Source organism: Anser brachyrhynchus, assembly GCF_964034855.1.
Source record: "Anser brachyrhynchus genome assembly, chromosome: 10".
NCBI lineage: Eukaryota > Metazoa > Chordata > Aves > Anseriformes > Anatidae > Anser > Anser brachyrhynchus.
Window position 1 is genome coordinate 11,132,957 of NC_137705.1, and position 8,703 is coordinate 11,141,659.

The 8,703-nt window shown below is 43.3% G+C and overlaps 1 long non-coding RNA gene across 1 annotated transcript; it reads right to left on the reverse strand.

The window, feature by feature from the left end:
- Positions 1–1,116: 1,116 nt before the first annotated feature.
- LOC308200567 lies at positions 1,117–5,068 on the reverse strand. The gene is made up of 3 exons (XR_013955699.1): positions 5,008–5,068; positions 2,950–3,031; positions 1,117–2,351 (listed from the first exon to the last, which is right to left on the reverse strand). It is a non-coding gene; the product is annotated as an uncharacterized lncRNA (long non-coding RNA).
- Between the last annotated feature and the right edge of the window lie 3,635 nt (positions 5,069–8,703).

An 8,703-nucleotide genomic window follows, 5' to 3' on the forward strand; every position in this document is an offset into this window, starting at 1 on the left:
TTTTTGCACTGTATCGGGAAGGGATGTGGGGTGGCTGGGAAAGGCTTCTCCCTCCCCGTTCTTTCTAGTCCACCTCTGCAAGCCAGGAGAAATTTTTGCCTGCTGAAGAAGGGTGTGAAAGCACCTGGCGGATTTTGCAAGTGTCCATTAAGATACACCCAGGGCTTTGGTGCTAACTCACATGCAAGCTTCCCATGGCAATGCTGTGAAAGCACGTAACGTTGAGCAGAAGCACCCTGGGATCAGAGGCGGGCTAGCAGAGCTGCTCAGGGGGAGCAGGGGGAGCAGGGCAGCTTTGATTCATTGCAGCCCCCAAATATCTCTGCGGTTTTGCCTCGCTCTGCAGAAGTCTCCCAGGTTCACTCGTTCCTGGGAGATTTCTTTCTTCCCGCTTAGCAAGCTCACAGCAGCAGCTGCTGAAAGGTCTGAGCTGCACTGAAGCTTAGAGCTCAGAAACGCATCTCCTCTTGCTAGGAGCAGGACTGAAAGCCCAAACTGAAGGAATTTTCTGAGGCAAACACTGTTATTCTTACAGCACCAAAACCCACCAAGTACAGGGGGGCATGCAAAGCCTGGTATTTAATCCTTACACCGTGCAGAATAATTAGTATAGGGAAAGGCACATGGTAAGAGTGTTTCACATTTACCTTTACATGTTATTTTCTCACTAATTTTTCATTTGGATACTTCTACAACTTTTTTTCATCACTCTATGAGAGGACACTGGTATCTTTATGCTCTGTTTTCACTTGGGGAAACTGAGGCACGAAGCAATGACAGGACGTGGCTGGGATGGTCTGACAACAGGCTGCAATCCCCGCTCCCCCAGTCCTGAAAACCCAGGACCAGGGAGTCCCCAGCTGCTTGTGGGGAGGTAAAAGCAGAAAACTGCAGCACGGCTATTATCTCCGGTGCCTTTAGAAATAACCCTTTATCCCGGTGTCTGGCAGAGCAGTCCTCCTAACTTGTTAATGCGCTTGCTTAAAACCGCTGCCCTTAAACTTCTGCCAGTGCTGAAGTTAATGCACTGCCCTTTGCCACCTCAAGCGAGGCTGTGCTGTGGAAAGCTGTGCTGGGCTGATTCGTGTCAGGACTGTATAATCAGAGAGAGGGGAAAACTTGGGAAGTGGCTCTTAGCAGGTACCTCCTGGGTTGAGAGCAACTGCTTTTTTATGTTTGAAAAACAGTGTTTTTCTGTGAAGAAAGGAAAAAGTTATGTCTGCAAAACTTATACAACTTCTACAAATCTAAAACGACTCCAGGCTTTCTGTGAAATCCCCATGCTCTTGCTGACGAGAGGACAAAATACCAGACATCTGCCCAGAACGAACAGGCGAAGAGGGAGGAAAAACCTTTTCACTAGCAGAGCATACAGATGCTTTAGAAACAAGCAGAGTTTTTCTTCAGCTTGAGGGTGGATAAAACGCTGATGTCAAGCCCAGACCCCAAGAGCAATACCTAACCTGTGATTAGGATGACTAATTTCGCTTTCTCATACAAACACACACACCCTTCACCCTGCTGAGGATGGGTTTATCAGCATTGTGTGTCAGCCCAGCTCTGAGCTGGATGTGAGCAGATGCAGCTGAGCTGCCTATTGCCTTGTCCTGAGACTTGTCCAGATCTTGGGGCAATGTTGGCAGATGCTAGGAAAGTACATGGTTTTTGGCTGCCATGAAGAGGCGCAATGCGGTGCCTCTGGAGCAGAGACGTAGCGGCAGAACAGGGCTGGGGAGCATTACAGTGAGAAAACCTATTGGAATAAAGCCCATGGGGAGCCGAGATTCAAAGGGACCTTGACTTCTTAGGGGTCTCATCTTAACCCCATATATAAACATGCCATAACACCACCAAATCCCAAACATAGCACCATTCAGCCACGGTACCAGTGAGCTCGTTGTCTACAACATTCACATTTTGGTATGGTGAGGAGCACATGGGACCGAGCATGGGAAGCCACACCAGCATGGGGGAATCAGGCTGCAGGCAATGCACTAGGACTGGTCCCTGGGGAATGGATAAATGGGCAGCAGTCAGGAAGGAGGTTCCTGGAACAGCTTCACCAGGGACTGAAGAATGGCAAAACGAGAGAGCACAGGTTGGCATTATGCCTCATTGGCAAAGCTTTCTGAAATGCCGGGGAATGGAGAAGCAGAGAATGATTTTGGCCAGGATTCAGCGTGCGCTAGAAGTGGTGTGCATGTGTGAGGGCTGGATAACCAAGGCTTTGGCAGGTGGAGGAATAAAAAGGGGCTTATCTGTTATGTTGCAAAACCCAAAATTTCATGGGGGGAAAAATATGCATGAGTCAAATTAAAACAGAACATTTGCAGGAGGAAGAATTCAGCTCCCTGAAAAAAAAAATAATAATGAAAACATTTAGGAGTTAGCTTAAAATGCTGCATTTGTGGTGAAACATAATACAGAATGTTTGACCCTTATTTCCTTAAAAACCTTTTGAAGATTAAATTTTTTTTAATGGAAAACGTCATTTTGATACAACCAAAAAAAATCCCTTAAAAACACTTCAGAATGAAACACTGCAACATTTCCAAATATTTATTTCCCTTTGAAGGTGTTGAAATGCAGCGTGTCACACTTCCCTACAGCTTTGCCATGCTCTTTTTATTCAGTCTAAATCATTTTCTCAATGTAACCTTAGCAGTTTTAGTTCCCTTGAAGTTCTGCTTTTTGGGATGAATCTACAATTTTCTGAAAGAGTATCTTCTCCGTTTTACTTCAGACTGAAGTAAATTAGTAGAGCTGTTTTGGGGAAGGAAATACTCAGTTTACTTCCTGCTGTTAGAAATGCTGATGGCCTACATTAACAAAACATCACTTTCATGAGACATGGGCTCATCTGAAAGCACATAGAAGACAAGACTGAAAACAGAGCTGAGGAACGATAAAAGAAAAAAAAATAATTAACTGCATAAAAAGGCTACTTACATTTATGCGATTTTTTAAATAGCATTTAGATGGAAAGCTGATTCCCCATTTTTGTCTCTGTTGGTATTTTTTCTCAGGCTATCTGAAATTTCGGAAGTTAAGGGGAGAAAAAAAAGTCTTGCATTGCACCATATATGCCAAAAGAAATGCAATACAATCTGATTTCACTTCTTTCTCGTACGCCTGAATGTGCTCATTTTTGCTTACAAAAAGAAAGACACAAAAGAATTGTAAGAAAAGGAATCAGATGGTGCCGCCCGATACTGTTTCACAGCTATAACATGAAAACAAACTCAGCTTCTTCTGCCGACACTCAGGTCTCAAAAAAGGGTTATTATTCATTTTAAAGGGAATTCTCTTAAAGGGAAATTACTCTGAATTCGATAAAAAGCACTATTTATTATTTCTGAGCAGAGCAGTTGTCTCCTGTTGCTGACACGAGGAGGGCTGCGAAGGCAGCGTGCTGCACACCTCTCCCTTCAGCAGCTCTCCCAGAGTCACTCTCCAGGTCTCCTAACACTGCTGCATCCCTTGCAGGGGGACCCTAAGAAGGGACCTACTCCCTAGGGACTCATCCCTCAGCTATCCCTTCCTTGGGCCATGCATGACCTTGAGATGTACCAAGGTTGCATGCCTACTGGATGGCATGCTGGATGAGCACATGGGTTTCAAAGGACTAAGTCCCTCAAATGCATTTTGGGGACTGCTATTTTCCTGTTCCTCCCTTGATATTCCCACCTTTGGCTTCCAGAATTTAGTGGCTTCTTACATAGTTCAGGCCAGGGTGAAGGCCAAGACAAATCGTGGTCCTAGTATCATCTAGCCTGAATGCTTTGTGCCTTCCTCATATGCTGGCAAAATTACATCTTAGCACCAAGTGGAAGGAAAAGCATTGGATAATGGTTGTTAATTTTGAGTCCTGACAAGGCAGAACAGCCACTTCAGCACTGACCGTGTGCCACACTGGAAAAAAACTACAGCAGTACCCTGTAACCCAACTAACACCAGCCGTGCAGTCTGGTTCAGCTGCTGTGGCCCATCTTTACAGGCTCTCCTGTTGTTTATGTTGCAGTGACATCTCATCCTCATGGCTTTCATCCTCAAATCTCAAGCACAAACTGAAACAAGGGAAATCTTGCTGCAGAGCATGGGACACCAAGGTACGGTGCAACCCACCACCACGCCCCTGGTGCTGAGTACCAAACTGTAGCACCATCCCATCTGCCTTTGAGAGAAATCTGCTTCTCAGTTTGCAGTTTTCAATAGCAAAGCATCAGGTTTCAGAGAATCCAGAATCTGTCTTGCCTTAGAAACCTTTCAGTGCCTCAGCTAAACATGAGCCTATGCCTCATGTCCCTGTATCAAGCAATAGCACAATGTTCAAAAGAATCCAGAAGACCTGAAATCTAGCCTTTGCTCATCACCACCAGTTTGTTTTATAAACCTGGGCAAGTTATGGAGCTCATCTGAGAAACAGGAACCTCTTGAATAGTTATTTCTAGACACTTCCAAAGCTTTCCAATAAAAACCTGTCCATGAAAACATCCCAGTGAAGGAGTCTTTATGCACTTTGTTGTTATCTGAATAATCCACAAGACCAGCTCCCTCTTCCTGCATGATTTCTGCTATATTTAAAAAGCATAAAATAGTAAGAAATATGCCCTAAAGAAGCATGCTACGGCTCCTAACTTAATGTAAACATCTGCTAAGGACTGAGAACTGGAAAATGAGCTTTGCAATATTAGCCCTGGTGTCTCAAAGGTAGAAAGGGATTGCTTCTAGACTATAGGCAGCAAAATTGGCATATCCTCTGCCCCTGCTCATAGGGCAGAACCCCAGCACTGCCTTAGCCAGGAGTGCCAGCACTACCCTGAGTATACTCTTAACATGAGACACAAAATAGGCCTCACTTCCCCCTTTCCTATGAGCCCTGTATAACAGGAAAGTAGCTCAGAGCCAGCAACCTCTACTTCAAGCACACCCTTCCAAAAAGCAAGGATCTGATCCACAAAAGCTTCCTTTAGTATCAGCCACAGGAGGACCACCACCCTTCCTTACCCCCCAAGGCACAGCAGCAAGACACATTTCTCTCCTACCAACCCTACCCACCATACTAACAACCCCCCAGCCTGCCCTTTCCCTTTTATCACCTGCAGCAGGGCCTGATAGCTTGATAAGCACAGGTGAAGGCATCCCCTAGCTCTTCACCCATCCTTCTCTTACCCTGTGTGCCCACAAAGCCAGAAGGAAAGCAGGGTAAAGACACGAGTGGAACTCCTCAAACTCAGTAGGTACAAAATACCTTCAGGAGAGGTAAATAGCAGTAGTGAAATAGGAACTCCTGATAATGCAGACCAGAGCAAAATTCTGCTCTGAAGTTCAGGAGGGCAAGAGTTACACCAGAAATTTGAAGAATATTTCGTTGCTCAGATGGTGCCTTGAACACAAACTGTCAAAGTCATTACTCTGACTTTATTATCAGGGTTATGTTTTCTTTATTCCTTTTAATATTCCATATGCTGGTCATATAATACATTTCTTTGTATTCTTGTTCTCTTTTATTCTCTTTGTTTGTTCCATTCATGACTTATCACCTTCTGGTGGCAATTTAATTATTGGATCTATATTATTAGTATCTTTTTTTTTAAGAATATAATAAAAAATTCTGTACAAAAAACTGCAAGTAATTCAATTTCCATCAGTGAGGAAGGAAGTTGGTCGCATTCAATGAAAGGGAGGAGAGTACCTGGCTATAACATTTTTAATAAAAATATAATAGCACTTCAACTTTTTAGCATCTTCCATTTGGAGAATCTCGTGGCTTCATAATCATTAATATTGCTTAACTTTTCCACTGCGCTTTTCATCTATAGCTTTCACAGCACTTTCTGAAGTTGAATTGGTACCAGCCTCTCTATTTTGCGCCCAGGGTAAAAATGTGAAAGCCCATACAAACTGGCCAGCCACAGTCACTCTTGCGATGAGACTCCCTGCAGTGAGGTCAACCTGGAGAGAAGGGGGTCACCTGCTGACCCAGAGGGAGCATGCCCTGCACCATACCCTACATCTCAGCACACACTGATGGGAGAGGTTCTGTATCCAAGGCAAGATCTAGTTTTGCAGGCAGATCCCCGTGTCTGTGTAGTGGCTCCCTGACTTATCCTCTACTACAAGGAGTCTCTAGATCAGGTCTATGGATCTGTATCCTAAGCAAGAAGCAATATATTTTGTTATGCATTGCTTTCAATTTCTTTACTCCCCAATAAGATGGAAAAAAATTACATTGCTCTCTAAGAATTAATGTCACCAAATAATGTATATGATACTTCAAATTGGCTTTTTTTTTTTGTCAGCTCTAATTTCTTCCTCAAATAGGTAGGTTCTTTCTTTTCCTATCTATAATGCCAGTTCTGCTCCTGAGACTCCAAACTCAGCACTCCGAATGACAGAAGATGTTATTTTCTGATCACTAGAGTGTTCAGAGAAAGAGCTTTCCAGATTTTCTTCTACTTTAAATACCAGTCAGTCTTCCTGTCTGTAGATCAAAGCTTTCATGACTTTTTTGTTTGTTTGTTTGTGCAGTTGTTTCCTAGGGTCAGAAATGATTTCAAACACAATGGAGACAAAGAAATCACCTTTTCTTTTTCTTTAGCTTTTTAAATGAATCCAGTAAAACATTTTCAACTCTAAAATTATCACCCAAACTCAAAACACCCACCAAAAAAAGGGGGGAGGAGGGGAAGGGGAGGGAGAAAGAAAGAAAAAAAAAAAAAAAGAAACACAGTCATGAAACTAGCATGTGTGTAGCAGATTTTTATTTTTTTATTTTATTATTACCAGGGAGTTATTGTATCTGCAAGCCAAAACAACAGCACTCCCTGATGCCAACTCCAGCTGTTCCTCCCTTGTAAAATTTATGAGCTGTTTTCAAGAGCCCGAATAGATCTTGTGATGGAACTTCAGCATAGCCACAAAGATATTTTTAATCGCTGCAATGTTGTCAGGTTTACCTGTGACATAAAGCGTGCTGTTAGTTGGCTGATTAGAAAGTGTACTCCTGGAGATACCGGCCTGCTGGGTCACTGAGCTAAAGGGAAGGGTCCAGCCAGACTTCGGACTTACTCCAAATCCTTGCTGGGAACACCAACAAACATGCTGATAAAGGCAGGCTGAAATAGTTTTAAACAAATGAGAGCACTAGTGGGGGAATTTGGTGTCTTTCCACGGGGTGGTTCACAGAGCTCCAGGTAGTATCTCACACTGTAGGCAACTGCAGTTCAATACTCACTGATATCCTCAAACTGTGCAGGTTTCTGGCTGAACTTGTGGTAGATACAGGAGCCTGGCATCAGTCCAAAACATCTGGCCTTTCTGTCTTTAGGTTCTGATGTAAAAATTACATCCTGAGCATGGTTTGTCATTAGAAGTGATCTAGCAAGTGTCATGAAAGTAAGAATTCTATCTCATGTAAACAACATTCAAATTTCATAATTATAATTTACCTTTCTGTCTCTGCTTCTCCCAAGGAAAGACCCGGTTGTTACAAAATCCTAGAAAAGAGCACAGCTTTTCTATTAAGAGACCATTCAGCAACATCACTCCTGGATTGGTTGTCCAAAGCAACCGAAGCCAAGGCTAGTTATCACCATGTTCAGCAAGCTGGAGGCTTTTAGCTCGAGTACTCCACCTTCCATACATGTTCCCAACCACCAAAAATGGATAAAGAAGCATTAACAGATGACAGAGATCATGCAGCCATTAACCAACAAGGCCTGTGCCTTTTCTGAGACTGTAGCTTTATAATATTTTCATGCCACAGAGATGACAAACCTCTAAGGACCTCAAGATCTGTGAGGCAAGAGCCTTAAAATATCTGCCAAGGACATACAGTAAGGGAAATAAAAAGTTAAAGAGGGAATCGGAAAAGTAGTGGAGTTATTAATTGCTACCATTTAAGCAAAGCTGTCTGTAGTATTAGGACCCTTAGTGGCTTGGCATTTGTAGTCTTAGTAAATTAGAGCCATAAAAGAAATAGGCCTCTCTGGACACAGGTAAAATCAGGTATAATACTAAGGGTTACTAGTTAGTTCTTGGTCCCTCAGCTTATTAAACATTTAAAAAAAAAAAAAAAAAAGTAAGGCCTATAGTGCCATCCCCAATTTGGCCCATGCAGAGGAGATCGGGACACATCTCCACAGGAGGCACAAACTGGCCTAGCTGGCCTGCAGAGAAGGCAATGTCATTAGCAACCAAGTCAAAGGACTGATGTGGAAAGCAGGAAAATCATGGCTTCATCCTCTCTTCCCCTTTGAGATGATTTGCATGAATAGCAGTGCAAGGAGCAATCTGCCCCTCTCTCTTGCCTGTCGAACCATAGAGTGTCTAATCCAAATCTTTGTTAATATTTCATTTGAGTTCAGTAGACTTTGGAGCCAGCCCCAGGCTCAGACTTAGCATGTCTTTTTGGAAGCTAAGTATCTGATTATTATTAAGATGTGAGAGGCTCCTGTGAAGCAGAAGCCTTAGCATTCCTGTAGAAATGAGACTTGAAGCACTGAATGTGAGAAAAACTAGATCTGCTGAGCTGAATCTTCCTCCTCACTCATGAATCTCAGCACTGCTCCAGGAACACAGTAAAGATATGGAAGTGATGTATTCGGGTGACCAGAGATATTTTAGCACGATATCATGTAGCCTGTAGTTCCCATTGTGAGCAGCTTTCGCGAACTTGCTTCTCTCAGGGACCTCGGTTAA